The following is a 24,887-nucleotide window of genomic DNA, read 5'->3' on the forward strand; positions in this document are numbered from 1 at the left end:
ATTCACCTGCTGAAGGATGTCTTGATTCCTTCTAAGTTTTGGCACTCACGAATAAAACTTCCATAAATACTCTGTGTACAGGTTTTTGTGTGGACTTAGGTTTTCAACTCTTGGTCTCAGTAAAGACCAAGGAACATGATTGCTGGGTTGGCTGTAAAAAAGTTAAGGTTTAAATTCTAGAATTTCAGTTAACTTGGAGTTAACTATGTATTAATCATTAACCAGGAAAGAGAAACATCATCTTTGAAGAATGCAAATTACATAGTTTAACTAGCTCGGGGCTCTGCAAACATTTTTTTCTGCAAAGGGCCAGATGCTAAATATGGGAAGTTTTGAGGACCACCTGGTCTCTGCTGAGACTCCGAGGGTCACTGAATTCTGCTGCCATAGGGTGAGTATGGTCATGGATGAGTTGTAAATGAATGGAAAAGCAGGGCTATTTAAGAAAAACCTTTATGGATACTGAAGTTTGAATTTCATGTAACTTTACATCACAAAATATTACCCTTCTCATAATCTTCTCTCTGCCATTTAAAAATGTAAAAACTATTCTTAGCTCCCAGGTCTTACAAAAGCAGAAGTAAGGCCGAACAAACAAAAATAGTTCGTCCATGACAGACCTAGAGTAGGATCAACTCAATTCTATGCTCTAGAATGTTGGATGGTGTATAGAGTTTGTGTGGCATATCTTCTTTGTAGAGTCTGTCTTCTTTTTAGGCCATGACTAAAATCACTGGACCGCAACAAAGTATAGATTATTGACAAAGGTGTCAGCGTTCTTCCACTTGAGTAATGAACCCTTTCGTCGTCTTGTCATTTGTCAAATCTTAAAACAGGCTTTTTTTTTTAATTTGCCTCAGTTTCTCTCTGTGTTTCCAGGAGGACTGTAGTTCCCCAAAGCTGAACTTCAAGACGTTTAGTTTTCCGTGTAAGGTGGATTTAGGAAGCATAGAATGTAAGAGGGAAGCCGATCCAGATGATAATTTTACTTGGCTTTGGCAAGTGTTTTTCTGCTTACATGTGAGTATGGGCGTGCCTGGTGTTCTGGGAATTTACTTCAAACAAAGGGCCGAGGCGGCGGCAATGGTCTGACTCGGGCTCGGGAGCCCGTCCAGGTCCCCATCTTGCCTCCTCGTCTCCTGCAGGGTCTTTCCTATGCCGTGCATGTTCGGTTGCCTCATCTCCTTGGCAGTCAGCCAGACAAAGCCACCTTCCCCGAGACTGTCCTTGTAGAGAGAGTCTTGTGTGTTCTGTTCAGTCCTTTCCTATGGACCACTAATAAAAAAAAATCCCAGCTCCCAGTCCAGGAACAGAGCAGAGTGACCGATAACATTCACTGAGCAATCAGTCTGCCCTGCAACGGAAGTGGCCTCCATGTGTGTGGGCATGCAGACATTTCTCCAGTCTTCAGATTTCTAGGCAGAAAGGCTCACCTCCAGGTCCACTGCCTCCCTGACATTTATGGGTGATTAAAAAGATATGTCCCTTGAAGGCTTTAAGCTCTTCTACTGGGTTACCATATAACAGGTTGCAGATCGTGTGCTCCTATCAGAATGGCCAAACCTGATGGAGAGCTCGCAGGCTTGGAACACCAAGTACCAGCCTGAGTAGGAGCTGCGGTTGCAGTTGTTATTATTATTATTATTTTCACTTTACAGATGAGGAGACTGGGATATAGAGCTGTCAAGCGGCTCTCAATGTCACAAAGCCAGTAAGTGAGTCCCAACACTGAAATCCAATCTTGCCTCCTCAAGTGTTCATGCTGTTAAAAATGCAAACACCTAGAGTTTGTCATACAAAGTGAAGTAAGTCAGAAAGAGAAAAAGCTATTGTCTATTCATGCATAGGTATGGAATCTAGCAAGACAGCTCTGATGAACCCATTTGTAGGGCAGGAGGAGACGCAGACAGAGAATAGGCTTGCAGACACAGCAGGGGAAGGAGAGGGTGGGAGAAATTGAGAGAGTAGCTCTGATACACACGCATTTACGCGTGTGAAGCAGGAAGCTGCTGGGTAGCCCAGGAAGCTCAACTGGGTGCTCTGTGATGACCTAGAGGGGTGGGATGGGGAGGTTTAAGAGGGAGAGGATAATGTATGCACACAGCTGAGTCACCTTGTTGTACAGCAGAAACTGATACAACATTGCAAAGCAACTATGCTCCAATTTTTTTAATCAAAAATATTTTTTAAAATGCAAACACACACCCAACAACACCCCAACAGCAACTCTGGTCGGAACTTAGGCACAGCCCCTTAAATGTGGAGGGTTAACCAAACTGGACAGGGCTTCCTGACCCCTGCCTACCAGTGCTCTTCCGAGGAAAGAAAAATGCTGGTTTCCGGCCAGCACAAACCTCCCTTGGCAACCCTCTGCATACGGCCCCACCCTCCGCCTCCCGCCCCGGGGGTTCTGAAGAGCTGGGATTGTTATTTCTTTCCTTTCTTGTGGCTGACTTTTACCTTTTCTGGACCTTTCTCTTGACTCTACCAGCTCGTCACGTATTATTCAATTTTCTGACTCTCGATCAGGCAGCTTGACCCCATGACTGCCTCAAAATTTCATCTGGCCCCCAAGGACTGATTGCTGGGGCAGAGGGACCATCAGATTGTACATTCTAGACTTGAACAACAGCCAGTATTTTCTTTATCATCTCTGTCGTAAACGCTGATTCTTTTTTTAAAGATTTTGTTGTTGTTATTGTTGTGGATGGTTTTTAAAGTCTTTACTGAACTGTTACAACATGCTTCTGTTTGCTGTTTCGGTGTTTTGGCCACGAGGCATGTCTTAGTTCCCTAACCAGGGCTGGAGCCTGTACCTGCTGTGCTGGAGGGTGAAGTCTTAACCACTGGGCCACCTGGGAAGTCCTTTAAACTCTGACTCTTGAGGTTGTGGGCAGGAGACACCTCCGGCCTCCCTCTCTTTCTTCCGTTTCTCGAGGCTATTCAACTGTGGATGCCTCTGCTTTGGGAGCATGTGTGCACGTGTGTGTCTCTTTGCGACCCCCTGGACTGTAGCCCACCAGGCCCCTCTGTGCATGGGGTTTCCCAGGCAAGAACTCTGAAGCGGGTTGCCACTGCCTTCTCCAGGGGATCTTCCCGACCCAGAGGTCGAACCTGCATCTCCTGTTTTGCAGGCAGATTCTTTCCCACTGAGCCACCCGGGAAGCCACACTTGGAACCGCGCTGCATAGGGTAGATGACCACCGAAGGCACGCTGAGTAAAGCGACGAGCGGCTGCTTAGCCGTTGCAGGTTGGCCCATCTCCGTTTTCATCGGCATCCCGTCTCAACTCTGACCTGCTCAGATATATGCAAAGAACTCTGACAAAAGAAGCTTCTTTGCATTGCTCAGAGACTGAAAACTGAGCCTCCGATAGCCCTGTTTGTAAATATTTGAGTCACTTACAGGCATTGCTGAACATATTTCTGGCCCAGGAAGTCTTCCTCCTCTGTGTTCCAGAGCAAGTGAACAGTGAGTCAGGGGACGCCTGGGTGACCTTCTCCCCGAACCTCCTCCAGGGGTGCAGGGGCGGGGCCCCAGCCACGCTCTCAGCTGACCGGTTGGCGCCGGCTTCCTAAGATGCCATGGGCTACCTATGCATGTTCCCAGGGTGGAACTGTAGGAACAAGCCAGTGTCAATGGTTAACCCAGGTTCTTGGGGCCTGGAGCTTTTCTTGCCTGTATTATTAACTAAAGAACATTTTCACTCTTGCCCAGCTGTGAGTTCCTAGCTCCTATATCCTCCGTTGGGAGAAAGGACACAGGTAAGCCTTGCTCTGTTTTTGTCCTTATTCAAAGTCATTCAGTCTGCGTTTGCTCACGCTGCCCTCTGATCAGAAAGCAGCAAAGCTCTGTATCCAGCGATGTCAATATCAGTGTGGAATGAGATGCAACTAAGACAATTTAATTCCCTATGTGAAGGCTTTAAGTAGGCATCTTATGAAACTTTGGTAAAACATAGTCTCAAATTGGTCTATAAAGAGCTTATGAAAGAGACCTTATGTTCCATTATATGTGTAGATATCTAAAAGTGACTTCTCCAGATCCTGTATTTAATAGCAGATGGAGTATTCCATAAGTTCTATCAAAAGCAAATCATGGCATCCATATATATGTACACATTTATGAATATATGGCTTCAATGAAATGTACATTTAAGCATCCCCTGAAAATACTTCAAGAAAGCAGGTTGATTGTTTTCTGAGGATTGTATATGAGAGGATATAAAAACATCCATTTCTCTAGACTGATTTTAACATAGGTTCAAAATAGAGAGTTTCTATTGTAATTTCTATTTCTCCTGTGTGTTCACCTTAATTTCTCTAAAGCTTTTTCTCTTCTCCATTAAAACCTGAGACCTTTTGTCTTTGAGTATTTATTCAGAAAACTATGGACTTATCAATTCTTGCTCTCTGGACACCATGAATTTTTTAACATGTAAAATCAAATTGTTTCCCTTGTTGCTGGATGGAAGTGTATAAGTGGAAAACAAGAACTGTCTTATAAACCCAATGGATTTTTGTCCTTTGCATCATACTCTTATATGCTTATAGGAATTGAGAGGTCTTTAGGGAAATGGGACTGGAGTGTTTCTTCTAAACATCTACCCACTCCAGCTACAAGAGACAGCCCTTAAAGAAGAAAAACATATTGATGCCCTTTTGCCACTTTACTTTAGAAAATGTAGACCAACCACTCTCTGTCAGATTTTAAACAACAAAGTGACTTAAAGTCCCTATGCCACAGCTCTTTTGTTCAATACCACTGTAGAGTTCTGGAAATTAAGCCAAAAATAAGCATAAAAGTGAACAGGGTCCAGAGTTCAATTCAGTTCAAAAAAAGAAGAGAGAGACAGAGACAGTGGGAAAACCAGAGTAACTAAGAGATGCAATTCCTTAGGTGTTTTTTTAGAACACGTGAGCATCTACGATAAATCCAAGACATTAGTCCCATGCAAAATAAGACCATGACAACATCTGAAACTGGACAAAAACACTGAAGTGGGAGGGGCACTCTAGTTGCTATTTCAATGCGTTTTCCCAAATAAGTATATTTTTATTTGCAAAAGAACAAGAGTTTTCAAGGACATTGAAAAGTATGTTTTTTTCCATTATACATGTGAGTGGTGAGTCCACATCAAGATTTGGATATAAATTAGTTGAAAGAAATTAGCAAAAAGCATAGTTTGGGGGAAAACAATAGATATATAAAGAAAGAGTACTTAGAGTAAATATTTATAACCAGGACAATCCAAGGATTTAGTTGAATTGTTTCTTTTCTGAATTTGTAAAACCTATCACTTAGTGGACGGTTTAGCTTTTATCCCCCATGAATTTATCCTAGAGCACCTTATGTTACTTTCTTTTTCTAGGAAAAGTGACCTCAAATCCAACTTTAGGAACAGTAGATGGAAAATGTCACTATTTCGGGCATCACATGGACTATAAATATTTCTATGGCAATGTGGGGAAATGGGCATTCACATGCTTACTATGTTCTGGGTGATTAAACCCTATATTCATTGGCTCTCCACTTCAAGTGTGGAAGGATCTACTGTCTTCATTTTATAGATGGAGATCTAGGTTTTCCCCTCTAGTTGTGTAATCTGGGGAGAGCCATGTAACTTCTTCAGGTCACAGATTCAAACTCACTCCTGTCTGAATTCCAAAATACACATGCTTCTCATTACCAAGTGACCTCCTACCTTCTCCTAGTGTGATGTTACCCACAGTTATTAGGCTTGATACAACCGCAAAGAGGAACTGTCTCTAAAGATATCATGCACGTGGTCACTGTCTGCAGAGTGGCTGAGGACGCGTGTGGGCGACTGGTACCCGCTCTGAAACTGATGAGTGAGTGATGTTTTCTCCACGGATATCAGTTTCAACAAATTGGTGGGCTACCTGTCATCGAGCCTCCATCCCTCTACGTAGTGGAAACCTTAACCCTCAAGAATCTACCCGATTCTTTTCATAAGGTGATGACTGACACTTCTCTTCCAGGCATTTATGTCACATTCATAAATGCGTTTCTTCCAGAATGGAGGGCATCTTGCTGTTTGTCTTTCCTGCTAGTATCATTGTTTTGGATAATGGGAAATAAATCAGTTAATGTCCTAAAGAAGACAATGACATACATTTTGTGAGAAAAATGAAAACTCTAGAATTCTAATTTTTTTCTTGCCACCACAGTCTCAAATTCTTGACCTCTATAAGACAGTGACATGGAAATAAATGGGTCATCTGATCATTTCCCTGACTGGATTGTTACTGCACTTACAAAAAAAAAAAATCCAATTTTCTGTAATTTATTCATTGATTGATCCTGTCAACAAATATTTACTAAATATAAAAACATGCAAAAGAATGAGGGTTCAGTGGGAGATTGCTTGTTGCAATGAAGCCATTTCCTTAGGAATGTAGGAAAAACAGTTTGCCATTGAGTGATATAATACTTCATGTATTTAACAAATATTTGTTGATTGACTACTCTGAGCCAGGCAGTGATTAGACTTCAAACATATACTGATGAAAAGAAAAAGACAAAAGTTTCTGCCTTCAGAAGTCTCATATTTTAGTAGATGTCTGGGAAGACGGTCAATAAGTGAAATACATTGAACATTAATGGTGATGTCTTAAAGAAGAAAATGTAATAAAGAAAGAAATCAGGTGCGGGGGTGGAAGAGTGGATATTGTGTTAGTTATTTTAGAACAACAAGCATTTGGTATCTCGGCGTCGGTGTTGGTCAGGAAGCCAGTTTATCTGGGTCCTTGGGACCAGCGTCTCCCCCGCTTCCAGTGGGACCGCAGGCACCACCAGGCTTGCCCAAGCAGAGTTCTCCTCCAAGCCCAGTCACACGGTCCCTGGCAGAACTTGGCTCCTCTGGGGCAGCTGGCGGGGGGGCTCAGTCTCTATGGCTTGTTGGCTCCAGTCCTCCTCCCATTCCTTGCCATTTGGGCCTCTCCATAAAACAGCGCCCAGCATGGCAGCTGCTTTCCATTAACTCAAGTGAGGGAGTAAGCAAGACAGAAGACAGAGGCTTTCTCCACAGCCTCATCTTGGATGTGACAGCCCCTCAGCTTGGCCACGTTCTATTGAATGAGTCACTTCTTCCAGCCAACCCTCAAGGGGAGGGATTTCACAAAAGCCTGAAGGAGGCAGGGGTCACAGGGGGCCAGCGCCAAAGCTGCCTGCCACAGGTTTACATGTTTAAGTAGGACAGCCCAGGAGAGCTTCACCGAGGAGGTGATGTTTGGTCAAAGAACTCGAGGTGGTGAGGAAATGAGCGGGCGGATACCTTGGAGCAGAGCAGGCTGTGCAAGCTCTGACATGCTGGGCCTGTTTGAGAAGCAACAAGACCAGCGTGGCTGAAGTAAAGTTACAAAGGGAAGAGGGGTCCTGGGGCAAATCATCTATGTGCCAGCATTGTTTTCCAAGATGGAGAGGATTCTGCAAGTGAGATATGGCTGAGATTTTCTTGTTTGAGATGTTGTAAAAGACCAGGGTAGGTACAGATTTCAACAGTTAGACAGGGAGCAAGAATACTGGGTATGGCAGGTAGGCGATGGGCTAGACAAAATACAGGGGTGGCAGTGAGGGTGGCTGAAGCCCTGCTTCCTGCAACTTGACGGATGGAAACTGACACCGTGCTCGCCAACTGAGACTCGCAAGGAACGCCCCGTCTCATCAACAGAAACCCATGCCAGCTGTTGCCAACAGATGGGACACTACAAGGTAATGGTAGATTTCTTGGGGAGTAAACCAACCCTCAGAGAAGGCCATGGTGCCCACTCCAGTCCTCTTGCCTGGAAAATCCCATGGACGGAGGAGCCTGGTGGGCTGCAGTCCATGGGGTCGCGAAGAATCAGACAACTGAGCGACTTCACTTTCACTTTTCACTTTCATGCATTGGAGAAGGAAATGGCAACCCACTCCAGTGTTCTTGCCTGGAGAATCCCAGGGATGGGGGAGCCTGGTGGGCTGCCGTCTATAGGGTCGCACAGAGTCGGACACGACTGAAGCGACTTAGCAAGCAAGGAAGCAAGCAAACCAACCCTGACTATTCACTGGAAGGAGTGACACAGGCTTCTGAAGCTCCAATACTTTGGCCACCTGTTGCAGAGAGCCAACTCACTGGAAGAGACCCTGAGGCAGGAGGAGAAGGGGACGAAGAGGATGAGATGGTTGGATGGCATCACTGACTCAACGGACATGAATCTGAGTGTACTCCAGGAGATAGTGATGGACAGGGAAGTCTAGCATGTTGCAGTCCATGGGGTGGCCAAGAGTCTGACACGATTCAGCGACTGAGCAATAAGTTTGTTTCCAGTTCAAGTTTCTAGGCCAAAGAGCTCTGCTTTGGGGGAAAGAAAGGCTTGTCTGGACCGTGTAATGATCGCACTGGAGGACCCCTCTGCATGCTCATCTGCATCCTGCTTTCCTAGGAAGCCAGCGTCAGAGGAGAAGTCTTTTTCATCATTTTTAGGTGTGTGCACCTTCAAGTTTGGAGCTGTTTACACATACGGGTTGATGAGTGGATGACTTGACTTTTCTTATAGCTCTTCTTCAGTAAAGGAGATGGGATCAATTCTTTTCCTCCTGTCCTTCCAGGGGCTTTCTACTCTAAGATCAAGGATTCAGATGCACCATGCATATAGTAATTTAAAGAGGCTTTGACTTTTAAAGCTTTCTCTGGCTCCATATTCACTGTCTTTCAAAAATAGACTTGAAACCGTCCACAGATGCAAGGGAAAACTGAGAAAAAGTCAATAATCTGAGTAAGAAATAGCTCCCAGAATAGGTTTACCCAAAAGTTCCACATAAAGGTGATTTTTCTCTTAACAATGTTGAGAAATATCACCTCAAGTTCTGATTTTATTTAAACTCTGTGAGTATAAAGACTTCAAATAGTTGCAGGGCTTTAGATTATTGTCCATAAGATTTATTCTTTTAACTCAAAAAGAAATATGCAGTTTTTCTTTTTTTTTAAGAAAAAAAAACTATGTTCCAGCAAACATGACCAAAACCATATTTCATCATGATGAATTTTCATTTTTCATTCTATTCTATCTTAAATTAGAACCATGTTCCCATGCAATCAATAATCATTTATTGAGTCTGGTACCAAGATGACAAAGACCCGGTCCCTATCCTGTCTGGCAGGAAAAGGCAGATCTGTAAATAATTAAGGGTAATGCAATGACCTAGTACCACGATAACATAAGATACAATTAGCACACTAACGAATTGAACTTTTCTTCATGGAAGCAATATGGTGATAGACCAATGAGTGGCCTGTTGCTCTTGTCCTGGGTATACTTTTGGAATTCACAACTTGTGCATGCTGGAATACTGGTTTCTCTATGAACTCTTTTACAAGACTTTTTTTTCCCAGAGCTTAGTCTGACAATTATTTTAGAATTATTGCTTTCTTTCCACTATAGTTTGGTAACTGTATAAGGGTTATCCAAAAAATAGAACCAATATGATACACACACACACATGTATATATATAGAGAGAGGGAGATGTAGGAAGAAATTTAATGCAAGTTTTGGGTCATATGATTGTGAGGGCTGGCAAGTCTGAAATCTGTAAGGTGGGCTGGCATTCTGGAAATTAAGAGTTAATATTTCAGTTCTGAGTCCAAAATTTTCAGGGTAGACCAGCAGGCAGAAAACTCTGGTGGACTATGTTGCAGCCTCAAGGCAGAATTTCTTCTGTTGCTTCTTTGGGAAACCTCACTCTTTACTCTTAACATCTTCACCTGATGAGACAAAGCCCAGCCTCACTGTGGAAGGTCATCTGGTTGCTCAAAGTCTACAGATTGGAAAGGTGAACCACATCTAGCAAACATATTCACAACAACATCCAGAGGGTGTTTGGCCAAACTGGGTGCCGTGGCCTGGCCAAACTGGCACAGGAAATCATCCCTCCCAGGAACACAGGGAGTCTTCACCAGGCTTGTATTTTCCCATGTAGCTATCAGACATTCTAAGTTTGCAGCTTTAGTTTCTATAAAAAGAAATTAACTACATTTTACTTGTTATGCATTTAAAATTCCACAAAATGGATATGCCTAACAATGTCATCATTTGTGTATAGAAGCATCCAGTATTCGACATAGCACTTTCAGGGCTACAATTTTTTAATAAGGCCATCTAGATAAAGACAAACATTTCTTTTTCTTTTAATTGAGACAAAGAACAAATGTACTTTATTTAAGAGACACCCCAGCCTCCTAATGCCATTGTCTCTGTTTCCATTAACTTCATTTTCCTACCATGTATTTCAGCTACTGTATATTCTTTCCTAGATTTTTGTGCAGTCTAATTTTCTTTTTATAAAAAATTATTGGAGTAGAGTTGATTCACAATGTTGTGTTGGTTTCAGGTGGACAGCAGAGTGATTTAGTTACACATATACATGTATTCCTTCTTCTTCAGATTCTTTTCCCATACAGGTCATCACAGGATGTTGAGTAGAGTTTCTTGAGCTGTACAGTAGGTCCTTGTTGGTTATCTATATATAGCCGTGTAGAGAGTAGTGTGTGTGTGCTCATCCCAGGCTTCTGATTTACTGCCTCCCCCCCTCCACGTTTCCACTTCTATACCTGTAAGTTTGTTTTTAATATCTGCAAGTCTGTTTCTGTGTCATAAATAAGTTCATTTGCATCATCTTAAAAACTGGATTGCACATATAAGTGACAACATGTGATATTTGTCTTTTTCTATCTGGTTTACTTCACTTAGTATCATAATCTCTAGGCCCATTTCTGTGCTGCAAATGGTGTTATTTCATTCTTTTTTATAGCTAAGTATGGGTAGTTTGTGGGCTTCCCTGGTGGCTCAGCAGAAAAGAATCCGCCTGCCAAGGCAGGACACTCGGTTCAATCCTTGGGTCAAGAAGATGCCTGAAGAAGGAAGTGGCAACCCACTCCAGTATTCTTGCCTGGAAAAATCCCATGGACAGAGGAACCTGGAAGACTACATCCATGGGGTCGCAAAGAATCGAACATAGCTTAGCAACTAAACCACAACAATGTGTAGTTTATTTTTCACATGTATGAGTCCTGCCCGCAAAGGACTGTGTTCACAGGAGTAGCGGCATCTCGGGAGCAATGAGAAGCCACAAGATAAGCAGGGTGTATCTTTGAAGCATTAATTTAACTCAGCTTTTTCATAGAGAATAGATGAAGGAAATCATTTAACTGATAAGCCTGGTTAAAAAATTATCTTTGTAATGCAGCATGTATTTTAAAGAAAAACCTTAAGACTGGAATACTGTGAGTTTGGGCCCAGTCCTCTGGGTTATATTTTCAGACGTCCTAGGATATAGAGGTCGGGATAAGGGTCATATACTCATTTCTCTTTTGCTTTTGTTTTTTAATGAACAATTTTGAGAAGCACTATAAAAGGGGAATTTTTGTGAGGTTAAATACATGGGATAGGTTGGTACTCGATTGGTTAAAGGGCTCTGCCCACCTTCACCCCCAACAAAAACAGCTCCTCACCCACAAAGTTGGCAGTCTTCTCACAACTGTGTACTTACTTCATGTGAGACTGTCCTGAACAGTAGTTTTCAGCACATTCTGTCTCTACTTTAGGAAAATAATCCGAAGTAACCAGCTTCCCTGGTGGCTCAGTGGTAAAGAATCTGTCTGCAATGCAAGAGACCTGGGTTTGACCCCTGGGTCGGGGAGATCCCCTGGAGAAGGGAATGGCAACCCACTCCAAGGAATTTTCTTGCCTGGAGAATTCCATGGACAGAGGAGACTGGCGGGCTGCAATCTGTGAGGTTGCAGAGTTGGACACGACTGAGGGGCTAACACTTTCAACCTCATGAAACAAGGCACCTGCTTAATGGCCAGACCACCCTACCCCCCACTACAAAATGTCCAATAGATCTCTGATTCAAAGTTCTGTGTGGAAGCCACTGCCTTGAGTCTGCTGAGGAAGGCCTTAAGGCTGACGCATGCAAGCTCAGTCACTTCAGTCATGTCCAGCTCCGCAGCCCCATGGGCGGCAGCCCACCAGGCTCCTCTTCCACTGGATTCTCCAGGCAAGAATACTGGAGTGGGCTGCCATGCCCTCCTCCGGGGATCAAAGCCGCATCTCTTGTGTCTCCCGCTTTGGCTCTTTACCACTGGCACCAGCTGGGAATACTAATGAGACTGGTCAACTTGCATTTACCTGAAAGACGCACTCAGCTATCCTGATGAAGTAGGAGGTTATTAACTGACCTTTAACGTTCTCATCGTGTACCACTGAGTTCTATTTATAGACAGCACAAGAAAATCTTTCCCTGGACATGCAATTAAAATTTGAGAAGATGCCGGAGTCTTAGAGGCTGTGTGTGACACACCAGGATTGCCACATCGAGAAGCCTGGTCCTTTTGTTCAGGTCAGGACTGAGTCAGCTTGTGGGTGGTTGGAGAACACTTAGGGAGAAAGTAGCGTGGCTAATTTGAGCAGATGACCTAAGACTTATGAGTTACACATATTTAAATTTAGGCTTTGTGGGAAGGGAAGGCGTTGCACTTCCTTATGACTAAAATTTTTATTTAACTGTACCAGATAACAATATTGAGTTGGAGATAAGATTACAGCGTTTACACCAGAAGTTTAAAAGCTAAAGAAACATTCAGAGAAACAAATCTGAATCTGAAGGGAAGCCATAAACAAGCCGCCCCAAACCAAACCAAACCCAGCAGAAGCAAAACATGCTGTGATTCCTGCTCACAGCGGGGCTCAGAACACTTTGGTCCACGCCTTCTGTTGCTGCAGCGGGATATTCTGTGTGGGCTTTTCCTAAACATCTGTGTCACCCTGTTCCCGTTCTTTGTCGGCATACAGAGTGGACCCTGCCTCTGCAGTCGTGCCTGGAGTTTTGTGTGGGGAAAAGTGACTGTGTTAATTATGCACAGAGTGGAACCGTGATAACTCTGCCTGGGTCTGATCACTGTGGGCAGCAGCATGACTGTGACCCCACCGCCACTCAGGAGACAGAGGATCTTTTACACTTTAGCTTCGCAGGTTGAACAAACCGTATCTCTGTTCTTCCAAGCGGGTGTGCAGCACTCATTCCACTGGGCACTAGGGTATACAAGGATAAGCCCATCGGCTCTTTGCTATTGGGAAAGACAAAAAACAAAGCCTCTCCAAGGAGCATAAGGGCAGAAAAATCAACTTTGCTGGGAAACTGAGGGAAGTGTCACAGTGGACGTAGTTCTTCTAATATTTCTGTTTCGATGTAAAGAAAAAGGGAATGCCTGCCTGGCTTCCTTTCGCCTTACAGACTTCATGCAGAATGTTTCCTGTGGCCCAGGATAACCTGAATGACGCAGGAAATTCAGTTCTGGAATGTGTGGCCCCAGTTTCGCTAAACTGATACAATCCAAACCTACCACCCCTGACACCTGCCATTTAGAATACAAACCAGCCCTGTGATGGAGTGGTGGGATGGGTGGGGGAGGTCCAAGAGGGCGGGGACACACGTGTACTTACAGCCGATTCAAGTTGTCATATGGCAGAAACTGATACAACATTGAAAAGCAATTATGATTGGCTTAGTTGCTAAGTCATGTCGGACTCTTTTGAGACCCCATGGACTGTAGCCCTCCAGGCTCCTCTGTCCAGGGGATTCTCTGGGCAAGAATGCTGGAGCTGGTTGCCATTCCCTTCTCCAGGGGATCTTCCTGACCCAGGAATCGAACCCAGGTCTATCTGCTTTGCAGGTGGACTCTTTACTGATTGAGTCAGCAGGGAAGCCCCCTCCAATTTAAAGTAAATCAACAAGAGAAAAACAAACCAAGACGTGACTGAAGCATAGTTCTTATCTCCAAATAGCTGACTGCGTGGTGACGGAGAGGCCTCGTTCCCTCCGATGCCTGTCTCAGCAGAAGCACTCGTGTGATAGGGCCTGAGCTCAAAGTGAGCCCAGCACACACAGACAGGCTCTGGGCCTGCCGCGTGGCCAGCGGCTTCGCAGAGCCTTGCTCTGGCCTTCGAGGCTACATCACCTGCATGCCTTAGAAGGGAAAACTGGAAAACAAATGACATCACAAACGGTGTTCCCTGAGATCCTCCCAGCTCCATCTTATTTCACCTGGGTGAACGGTGGTGCTAGATGGCAGCAGCCCCATCCCCACACGGACCCAGCCCTCTTCCTTCTCATGAGGCTTGCTCGTTTCAGACGCCGACCATTTTCCCACAGGAATGAGGTTTCTCTTGCTCAAGTATGACTTGCTCCTCTTTCACCTGAGGGGGAAAACCCAGAGCTATTAAAATTAAGAAATTCCTGGAACTTCCGTGGTGGCCCAGGGATTAAGGATCTGCCTGTCAACACAGGGGACACAGGTTCAACCCCTGGTCCGGGACAGTCCCATATGCCGAAGGGCAGCTAAACTGGTGCTCCACGACTGCGGAACCCCCCGCGCCCTGGCGGCTGGGCTGGCCCACAGGAGCCCCGCAGCGGGGAGCCAGCACCAGCAACGAAGGGTAGCCTGGCTTCCTGCAGCCAGAAAAAGCCCGCACGCAGCAACGAAGGCCCAGTGCTGCCTAAAGTAAACGACTGACTAAATAAATAAAAGAGATGCCTCGGCTGGTGGCAAAATTGCTTGACCATGGATGATAAAGGGAAAAAAAGCACTGAATAGGAACTAGTTATACCTATCAAAATGCTATGCCCAAACTGTATCATAAAAACCACCTGTTTATCATCACCATCCTAAATGGGTTTTCTCTACTGTTTGATTAGATTCTGTTTGATATACTCTTTCAGCTTAACCTTCGGCCTGTGTCTCTTCTTTGATGCTGTCTAGTAGGGTGGATTTGGCGTTTTACAAAGACTTCATGTTTTCTCTGTATCATGAGAACAGGTGGCTTCATCCGTTCTCGGAAGGGTTTGTGTCCACAGCCCAAGCTTTCTATTACAAAAGTCGGGGAAAGCGGATGTTTCTGCTGAGTTTCCCAAAGAGGGGAAACTTACGCAATGTTTCGCCTGCCAACAGCAGAGGAGTATGGGTCATTTCACAGCGGAAACAGTATTTTCAATTTACTCCCTGCTTTCTTCTCTTCTTTGTTTTTAATTTTTTATTAACGTGATGACAATGTTGCGTTTGCTGTAGGTGTACAGAATTTGGTTTACTGACACTTATATCTATTTATCTTTGGGTTCTTTTCCTGTGTAGGTTATTACAGAATGCTGAGTAGACCTCCCTTGCTATACAGTAAACCCTTGTTGATTATCTGTTTTATATGTACTAATATTGGTATATATATGACTTTGAAAAATTTTCTTGGAGTATAGTTCCTTTACAGTGCTGTGATAGCTTCTACAGTTAAGCTAAAAGACTTAATTCACTTTACTCACTGATTTTTATTTAACAGTAAACAGACAGGTTGTTAACTACGCGTGTGCATTGTTCTAAGGGCTTTACAAGCATTCATTCTTCTACCCCCATGAGAAAGCTCATTTTTACAGAGAAGAAAACAGGGGCCCAGAGAGGCCATGAAACGTCCCCAAGGTCACACAGCTATTAGTAGTAAATGGAATAGGTGACTTCGGACCAGTCAGCCTTTCTTTCTCTATAGGATGTGTTTTTAACCACTAATCCATGTGCTCTGAAGAACCTCAGTTCAGTTCAGTTCAGTTCAGTTCAGTTCAGTCGCTCAGTCGTGTCCGACTCTTTGCGACCCCATGAATCGCAGCACGCCAGGCCTCCCTGTCCATCACCAACTCCCGGAGTTCACTCAGACTCATGTCCATCGAGTCCGTGATGCCATCCAGCCATCTCATCCTCGGTCGTCCCCTTCTCCTCCTGCCCCCAATCCCTCCCAGCATCAGGGTCTTTTCCAGTGAGTCAACTCTTTGCATGAGGTGGCCAAAGTACTGGAGTTTCAGCTTCAGCATCAGTCCTTTCTCCATAAATTTATATCTGTGTGCTTACTAGGAAAGCTAAATAATATTAACACGTAATTTGGATTGTTCACCCAACATTTGAGAAAACTTTGCACGCAACTCAAAGTGAAAGCCTGAGAAATGTGCGGGCAAGGAAACGACGGAGTCAAATGCTGCCTCCAGACCCTGTTCTCTGCTCTCTGTTTATCAGCTGCTTTGAAGAATTCTGTTTTGCCCGCCAAGCATTAAATTATACTTTCTCTATCAAAGACATTCAAAGGATAGAAAAATGGCAAATCAGAAACAGAAAAGAAGATATCTGTACTCTAGTTAACGGGCAGAACCCCAGCCACACTGGCCCACGGATTTGTCATTTTCATCAAAAGTTAATAAACACAGAAAGAATTTTAGCACCATAAATCAACAAGGATTTCACTCCACTGAGCAAGTATAATATCCAATCTAAGGAAAGTAATATTTCATTGATGGGGAAAAATACAGTCATTCTTTATGTTCCTAATGACAAATGGAAGTCTGCAGGCTTTAATACCAAATATTGAACTAATACCAAACAGGTCATTTGTCTGAGGGAAAAAAGCATAAATAAAAGTAGAGCCCAGTGGGCCTTGACAGATTTCTTAGTTTACAGTTTGAAGTCTCTAATTATTCAGTATAAAATAGACCCCTTTCTTTTTTTTGCCAGTGAATATTAACTTCAATAGTTAGAAGTTACTGCTCATGGTATGCAAATATTTCCAATGGGAGTTTTCATGGAAAAAGTAGAAGCTGCCTTTAGTTTTCACTCTTGCATTAAAATTATTGCATTGGCCAAAATGTTTGTTTGGGATTTTTCCACAGTATGTTACAGAAATACCCGAATGGAATTTTTAGCCAATGTAATAATTAAGAATAACAGTTGTATGAAGTCACCTGTGTTGACTATTCACTGCAGAGCAAATCCTGTATTTCACTGGTTCTTCCAGTTATTACAGATGAAGTCAAATTTATATTTTGAAAAAGAGCAGCTGATAGAGACAAGGATCAGTGTAATAGAATTGTTTTTAATAGTAAAATATTTTCAGTAGTCCCTGAATGAATATATATATATATATAAAAGAAAGCTGTTAGTATTACATTTTTACTGTTCAAAACGAATTACATGAAAATGTGCTGTGCTACTGGAAAATAGCTTGTCCTGGGCTAAGTCGCTTCAGTCACGTCCAACTCTTTGCGACCCCATGAACGGCATCCCGCCAGGCTCCTCTGTCCATGGGGCTCTCCCGGCAAGAACACTGGGGTGGGCTGCCAGGCCCTCCTCCAGGGGGGCTCCCCGACCCAGCTCTCTCATGTCTCTGGCATTGGCAGGCAGGTTCTTTACCGCTAGCGCCTCCAATAATTAATCATTTTCTGGCATTCATCAGAAGAACGTCTGTTGAAGAAATAGGATGTTCACGTTCTAAGCTGAAAAGAAAACCACTACTGGACACGTTTGGCAGCTGCCCAACCCTTAGGACCTTTTAGTGCACTTGTCTTAAAGACCCTGAGCTCCTAAAAGTTCCAATAAACCTCTTTGTCGTGCGTGGCATTTCCTTTTACGTAGTCTCAGCTTTTAAACTAAAGACCAGATCCTTCACTTGCCTCTTTTTGTTTTTCTTGTTTTGTTTGTTTTTACTCTTTTCCTGATTTGATCCCTAACGAAAATAACAAAAAGATCTGTGGTAGCATGCCAAAGTTTAGACAAATCTCCTACAACAATGATCACGTTTTATCTTCAAAACAACTCTGTGAGATCAATGAGAATAAAGGAGCAGAATTATTATTTTTTTTTTTACATTTAAAAAAAATTTAGTTTTAATTGGAGGATAAACGCTTTACAATATTGTGTTGCCTTCTGCCATGTATCAGCAGGAGTCAGCCAGAGAGATACACGTGCCCCCTCCCTCTTGAACCTCCCTCCCACCTCCCACACCTCCAGGTGGTCAGAGACCACCTGTTGAGCTCCCTCTATTACACAGCGCCCCCCTCCGGCTGTCTCTTTTACACATGTTACTGTAAGCGCTTCCAGGCTGCTCTCAGCTCACCCAGCCTCTCCTCCCCGCACTGTGTCTGCAAGTGTCTTCTCTGTCTGCAGCTCCACTCCTGCCCTGCAGATATGTTCATTGGTGCCATCTACCTAGATTTTATATGTATGCTTTGATATAAGAAATTTGTTTTTCTCTTTTTGACTTACTTCGCTCTGTATAATACATTCTGGGTTCATCCATGTCATTAGAACTGGCTCACATGCCTTCCTTTTCATGGCTGAGTAACATTAGCCGTATAATTCTTAAAGATAGTGGTGGAAACAGTAAGGATCAGGTCGGTCAACCAATACAAGGCAGACAAGGCACCCCATATCCCAGGGTGTCACCTCCATATCCACGTCCGTCTCGAGTACCACGTGTCTCCTCCTCCTCCATCTCTGCAGGAGAGAAGTCTTCAGAGGATGACAGCGACCTTCTCAGTGGGCAGTCGGTTTGTACCGTAGAGTCAGACAGACCTCAGTTTTAATGCAGATTCTGCCCCGATGCCTTTTGTGATTTACGCTTGAGGTTCTCCAAGTGTGGACTGGCTCTAACAGAGTTCGGATCAGGTGAGAACTTCTTGTTTGTTGTTGTTTTTCAGTAGCTGACGCTTTGTGAACCGGTAGACTGCAGCACACCAGACTTCCCTGTCCTCCACATCTCCCGGAGTTTGCTCAGACTCATGTCCATTGAGTCAGCGATGCCATCTGACCACCTCATTTTCTGTCATCCCCTTCTCCACCCGCCTTCAGTCTTTTCCAGCATCAAGGTCTTTTCCAATGAGTCAGCTCTTTGCATCACATGGCCATATTATTGGAGCTTTGGCTTCAGCCTCAGTCCTTCCAATGAACACCCAGGACTGACCTCCTTTAGGATGGACTGGTTGGATCTCCTTGCTGTCCAAGGGACTCTCAAGAGTCTTCTTTGGCATCAGAGTTCGAAAGCATCAGTAAAATAGAACTTGTGAAAGGTGCAGACTCTCAGGCTCCATCTCAGCTCCTCCAAATCTGTCGGCAGCCAAGGTTCTTGGCCTCCTGAATCAATAGAAGTTGAGGCTGGAGAGGAAGCTCAGGCGGGGCTTTATTGGGGCCCCTCCTGCAGCGTGAGGGAGTGAGAACCAGCACCAGGCACCCTTGCCTGCTCGCTCCCTGAGGTGGGCCGGTTCCTCATTTGAGGTGATGGGTAGGAGTATGTCCAGGGGTCAAGTCAGGGTGGTTTAGGTGTTTGGCCCAGCCGCTGGAGTGGTGCTGTGCACAGGAGACACTCACGGTTTTGCACCTGGATCTCCAGAGGGGCCAGTTGGGGGTTTGGTCTCTTTGTATCCCTGCAGTCCAGACTTTGCCCTCACTGCCCATGAGCACTGTTGATTTTAGTTCTGTGCAGTTTCTTGTATTCTGTTGCTGAGGGAGACGTGCGTCCAGGAGTGAGCACGGCAGCAGAGGATCCGAGGTCCCAGCCAGTCCCCACTGGCTCTGGGGAGGGAGCCCAGTGCATCTAACAAAGCCTCCAGGTGATCCCACCCACAGTCAGGTTTGGAAAGCAGCAGAATATGTGGGCCGAGGCACTTCACCACCGTCAGACTTGTGTTTCTCTTTAAATTGGTCAGTGATGGCTGATACACAGCTCTTAAGAGTCTGTGTGTCTGTGAGTATTAGTCACTAGGATCTCATGGACTGTAGGCCGCCAGGCTCCTCTGTCTGTGATTCTCCAGGCAAGAATACTGGAGTGGGTTGCCATTCTCTCCTCCAGGGGATCTTCCTGGCCCAAGGATGGAACCCAGGTCTCCCGCACTGCAGGCAGGTTCTGTACCGTCTCAGCCACCAGGGAAGCCCTTATGAGTCTGGGGGCAACGGACAGGAAACAGCAAACACGGAGCAGACTGGCGCTTTGGAAATGCGGACATTCCCAGCGGACCGGACTTCATTAAAAAGGTTAATTCTATGAATGACTCATCTAGTGAATCTGGTCCTCTGTGAGAACAGAAGCAAAGTGGCAGCCTCTGCTGGACGCCGCATCATTTCTAAACCTGGAAGACGGGACCACTTCTAACTTAGGAATAAACTGGATGGTCCTTTGTGGCTGTATTCGAAGTCATTAGTGGCTGCCGTGAAAAGAAATCAAAGGAAGTCAAGTGGTTTTTTTTTTCTACTTGGGACTTTAGTAAAAGCTCAGGGAGGAGGCATGCTGTCTGTGTCACCAGCATTTTATTGCTTGTTTGTTCATGGGATTCTGGCAGTTCTGCCATCATACCTTTGCCCAATGCCCAATTTTAGTTCCATGTTCTTGAATTACTTGAAATGTATAGATTTTAATATGGTTCAGTAAAAGTTTTCAGTTTTTTTAACAAGTATTTGCTGAATACATATATATATATATATATATATATATATATATATATATATATCTGCTGAATTCCCTGGTAGCTCAGATGGTAAAGAATCTGCCTGCAACACAGGAGACCCAGATTTGATCTGGACAGTCTTCTGGAGGAGGAAATGGCATTCTTGCCTGGAGAATCCCCATGGACAGAGGACAGAGGAGCCTGTTGGGCTACAGTCCACGGGGTCAAAAAGAATCAGACACACCTGAGTGAATAAGCACGCATATTTGCTGAATCATATATGTATACATAGATACATATACATATCTATTAATATTTGCTGAATCATATATGAATCATTATGAATCATGTATGTATATATATGCATAAACACACATATATACGTTTGCTGAATCGCTATGCTACACCATTTTTTAAAAAATTATTTATTTGGCTGCACCAAGCCTTAGTTGCAGCAGGCAGGATTTTTGGCTGCAGCATTTGACCTCTTGGTTGCTGCCTGTGGGATCTAGCTCCCTGACCAGGGATCAAACCCAGGCCACCTGCACTGGGAGTGTGGAGTCTTAGCCACTGAACTACCAGGGAAGTCCCCAAAGTCTTCAGTTTAAAATAAACTACAAATTCAATTTGAAAACTCAGTGATGAAAAATGATAGCCTTGTGTCTACCAAAAATTCTGAAAGTTGCTCTTCTGTAGCTATATATACATATATACATATATATATGTATGGAGTGTAGTGGAGAAGGAAATGGCAACCCACTCCAGTGTTCTTGCCTGGAGTATCCAGGGACGGGGGAGCCTGGTGGGCTGCCATCTCTGGGGTCGCACAGAGTCAGACACGACTGAAGCGACTTAGCAGCAGCAGCAGCAGCAGCAGCATGGAGTGTAGAGGTACGAACAGGCAGAACTTTTGAGTCCTCTGTCCTCTTCATGGACCTCCAATAGTAGAGAACACTTGTTAAAGACCTCAGAAGGGTTCTGTAACAGGAATTGGATATTTAAGCCATATCATTTGGCCACCTAAATATTTGTGTCTAGATGGAACTATGAACCTTGCATAATTTGTACATGAATTTTAGCCACCAGCAATGAGACCTCATGTCTGCTTTCACTGAACTCTCCCTATGCCCAGATTCCTGAAGTTGGAAGAGAAAGTGAAAGTGAAATCTCTCAGTCGTGTTGACTCTTTGTCGACCCCATGCACCAGGCTCCTCCGTCCATGGGATTCTCCAGGCAAGAGTACTGGAGTGGGTTGTCATTTCCTTCTCCAGGGGATCTTCCTGACCCAGGGATCGAACACAGGTCTCCCACCTTGCGGGCAGATGCTTTACCCTCTGAGCCACCAGGGAAGCTTCAATCCCTGGGTCAGGAAGATCTCCTGGAGAAGGGAATGGCAACCTACTCCAGTATTCTTGCCTCCCCCACACCCCCTCAAAAAAACAGGCTCTAAGTTGGAAGAAAAACAACCACCGAAAGCCATGGGTTTTTGTTTGTTTGTTTGCTCCCAGAGTTCCTAAAGCTGGGATTTTTGACTGAGAGGAGACCGTGAGGAAAAAAAAAAACACATACTTTATGTTACTAAGGTGTAAACCTACAGGGTTTCCATGATTGCGGTAGTTTGTAACCAGAGGGGACGCTGATACATAAACTAACTTCACTAGGAGGAAGGGAAAATATTGAGCTGTAAACTAGGCTTGCCACCAAGTGTAACATTTTTCCCGAAGGTTACCCACATCTCTGTTTACCAAATCTATATGTAGATAAAACATTAAAAGCTGGTTACTTCAATATTTACACAGAACACATGGCTCTATGTTAAGAATCTCTAGTTATATCACACTCCAGATAAAGGCAGAATGTGATATTCTTAGCACTCTCTAACCTTGGCAGTAACTGTCTCCATCATCCAAGATCTAGTGCTGATGTCCTGGGGAAGCTTTAAGCTGAGAGCTCTGACCAGGACTGGAAGGGTCCACTTTGGTCCGGTCTCAGCTGCCTCTTTGCACAGCAGGAAAGCTGTTCCGTCACATGCTCGAGCATTTATTTTTTTAGGCTCCACCTTGAATTTAATCACACACTTATCTGCCAAAGTATTTGTGCTGGTAAAACAGGGCGACTGGATCCAGGCAGATCCTGCTGATTCTGCTTCTGTCCAAAGGGTCAGTGGCAAAAAGGCTGATGATGGTGATTTTATAATTGAATGGGGGTAATTGTTCTGGGTTTTTTGTTTTCCCCTTGAAAGAAAATGCTGCAGGCTTGAAAGCTCTAAGATAAGGGGGAAAGTTTACCGCAAAACACTATGTGCTTTCTCACAAACCTCCAGCTAGTAGAAAACAGGTCATCTTTGTTACACTCTGGCTGGGTGAAATTGACACAACACGTGGGTAATTGAGGCCAGTGGAAACCTTTGGAATTTATTTTCCCAGGTACTTTTCTTTTCTGGGCTGAATTATGGACCTCATTTAGACACACAGTCTTACTTACACACTGAGTTTAATTCTTGGGTTCATTTAGCATATTTGTCTGTTAAAGATACTTAAAAGCCCATGGTTGTCACTGGGAATGATCAAATTCTTCAGTCTCTCTTCAATGATCTGCAGTTTCTCTACCTAAGTGACCAGGAATGTCTAAAGTACCACGCAATTTTGCTGAGTTTGTCAAACAGAGAATCTGAAAAATGGACATGTCCTCCATTTCGTTTGCCTTGGTGGCCAGGAATGTAACCCTAACCTTTCAGAAATACTGTTTAGCAGCTTTATGGCTACTGAAACAAGACTCTAAGTCCTTAGCCAGGCAGGTAAAAGTTTTCCCATTTGGGATCCAACTTCATGTCTTGGACCTCGCTGATACCATTTCTCTTTTCCACTTGACAAAAATGCGGTGCTATTTCCTCCCATCTGGAGTATGTAAGCCCCTTCCCTCTTATCTGAACAGAAGTCTCAAAGTTAGAACCAAGTCCGCTTTTTCCTGGTTGCTCTGTGGTACAGAATCCGTCTGCCAATGCAGGAGCCGTGGATTCCATCCCTGAGTCGGGAAGATCCCCTGGATGAGGAAATGACAGCCCACTCCAGGGTTCTTGCCTGAGAAATCCCATGGACAGAGGAGTCTAGTTTGAGATAGCAAAAAAGTTGGACACGACTGAAGCAACTTACATCCACCTTTTACAGGATAGCTTTCCAACTGAAATAAATCAACTAGGAGCTCCTTTCGAATTCATGCTGGTTTCCAGCTCCTCTTCTGCTTACCCACCATCCTCCATGACAGTTTCCCACTCAGTTGGCTGTGGAAACATAACTGAAATAAAAATACAACTTAAGTGATTATTTCCTATTTGTTACATCTTGTCTTCAAAACCGCTTCAGTTAAGTCGCTTCAGTGGTGTTCGACTCTGTGCGACCCCATAGATGGCAGCCCATCAGGCTCTGCTGTCCCTGGGATTCTCCAGACAAGAACACTAGAGTGGGTTGCCATTTCCTTCTCCAATGCATGAAAGTGAAAAGTGAAAGTGAAGTTGCTCAGTCGTGTCCAACTCTTAGCAACCCCACGGACTGCAGCCTACCACTTACCAACTTCCTATGGACTGGCATCATGTCTTATAAATCATAAATTTGCAAGTAGCCTACTTGATATTGACCTCTTGAACTCTTTAATCAGTAGGAATTAAGAAGAGGAATTCCAGGGAGCCTGTACAGAGGGGTTATGCTGCAGCAGGATGGGGTGGGTAAGGTGACCTTGCTCCATCTCTGTGGGGCCTTAATGGGGGCGGACTGGTGGGTCAGGTGGAAGGGTGGCTTAGGTGGTTAGCCCACCTCCTTCCTGGTGCTGTGTGCAGGGATCACGTGTAGCACCCCGCTTTGCTTCCAACACCTCAGAAGTGGCAGCTGGTTTTTATTCAGTCTTTTTGTAACTTGCTCATAATTTGCCCCAACTCTGCCTACACTGGGTCATTTGTGGCCCTTTACAGTTTCTTTGTATCTGTTGCTCGGGGAGATGTGTGTTCATGCCCAGGCACCGCATCAAAGGCTTCCACGTCCCAGGTCTCAGCCTGTCTCATAGTGACCACCTAGAACCCAATAAAAGCAGTAGGAGGGGGCCAAGGAACGGCATTTACTTCTTTGGGGCAAAGAATAAAAAGTTAGGCTTATTGGGCTTCCCTGGAGGCTCAGATGATACAGAATCCGTCTGCCATAATGGAGACTTGGGTTTGATATCTGGGTTGGGAAGATCCCCTGGAGGAGGAAATGGCTACCTACTCCAGTATTCTTGCCTGAAGAATCCCATGGGCAGAGGAGCGTGGCAGGCTATAGTCCATGGGGTCGAGAAGAGTCAGACATGACTGAGAGACTTAACACTAACTAACTAGTGATTATATATAATAGGATTTCAGTTCAGTTCAGCAGCTCAATCTCCTCCTGCCTTCAATCCTTCCAACATCAGGGTCTTTTCAAAAGAATCAACTCTTCACATCAGGTGGCCAAAGTATTGGAGTTTCAGTGTCAATATCAGTCCTTCCAATGAATATTCAGGATTTATTCCTTGATAAAAAGGGCTTCCCTGGTGGCTCAGAATCATCCTGACCCCCTAG

General features: G+C 44.4%; 1 protein-coding gene across 2 annotated transcripts in view; it reads left to right on the forward strand.

The window, feature by feature from the left end:
* Positions 1 to 315: 315 nt before the first annotated feature.
* The window catches only part of KCNJ16 (potassium inwardly rectifying channel subfamily J member 16), a 66,414-nt gene continuing 41,842 nt past the window's right edge, over positions 316 to 24,887 (forward strand). Inside the window, exon 1 of one of the 2 annotated variants that reach the window (XM_040244420.1) lies at positions 316 to 391. The gene's annotated coding sequence lies outside the window, so the exon portion shown is untranslated. Of the gene's footprint in view, positions 392 to 3,592; positions 3,765 to 24,887 lie in introns of those variants that run through there. The other variant, XM_040244417.1, reaches the window with a different exon arrangement.

This window comes from Oryx dammah, unplaced genomic scaffold (assembly GCF_014754425.2).
Source record: "Oryx dammah isolate SB20612 unplaced genomic scaffold, SCBI_Odam_1.1 HiC_scaffold_8, whole genome shotgun sequence".
Taxonomy (NCBI): domain Eukaryota; kingdom Metazoa; phylum Chordata; class Mammalia; order Artiodactyla; family Bovidae; genus Oryx; species Oryx dammah.